The sequence below is a fragment of the Thunnus maccoyii genome, chromosome 9 (assembly GCF_910596095.1).
Source record: "Thunnus maccoyii chromosome 9, fThuMac1.1, whole genome shotgun sequence".
Taxonomy (NCBI): Eukaryota; Metazoa; Chordata; class Actinopteri; order Scombriformes; family Scombridae; genus Thunnus; species Thunnus maccoyii.
The window spans coordinates 12200764-12201319 of NC_056541.1; positions in this window are offsets into that span (position 1 = coordinate 12200764).

The window sequence follows — 556 nt, forward strand, 5'->3', positions numbered from 1 at the left end:
TTTGTCATGTAGCCATTAAAGTATCATGTAAGGTGTGATACCAGACGTGTACATTTCACAATTGCAATGGATGATGTGGAGGCTCTGTAAAAACTGTCGTCCTTAAGGCTCAGGCAAAACAAAACAAAACAAAACAAAACAAAACAAAAAAACAACAACCTGTGTCATAGGTGTCCGGTTATACTGTGCAGTTATCAGTTATACTGTGCAGTTATTGGAAATTAACAGACACCTGGCACCAGCCAATCAGAATTGAGAATTTTCAGTGGGCATGGTGTAAGTATTTTATTCATTTATTTATTACAATCTCAAAAAGATATTTTTTGTACAAAAAAAAAAACTTTTTGAGAAATAGTATTTCTTCAAGGTTAAATAATTTACGCTTTTTTTTTTAATCCATAAAAAAAATGCATGTTGGGGTAAGCAAACTGCTGACTCCCTCTCACTATTTGGGAAAAATCTTTTAATTTTGTGACACAGACCACGTCATAAATGGCCTCAAACTGTGCGACTTCTGTGGAAACCCCTCTATGGACCGAGCAGACATGAGCCGAGG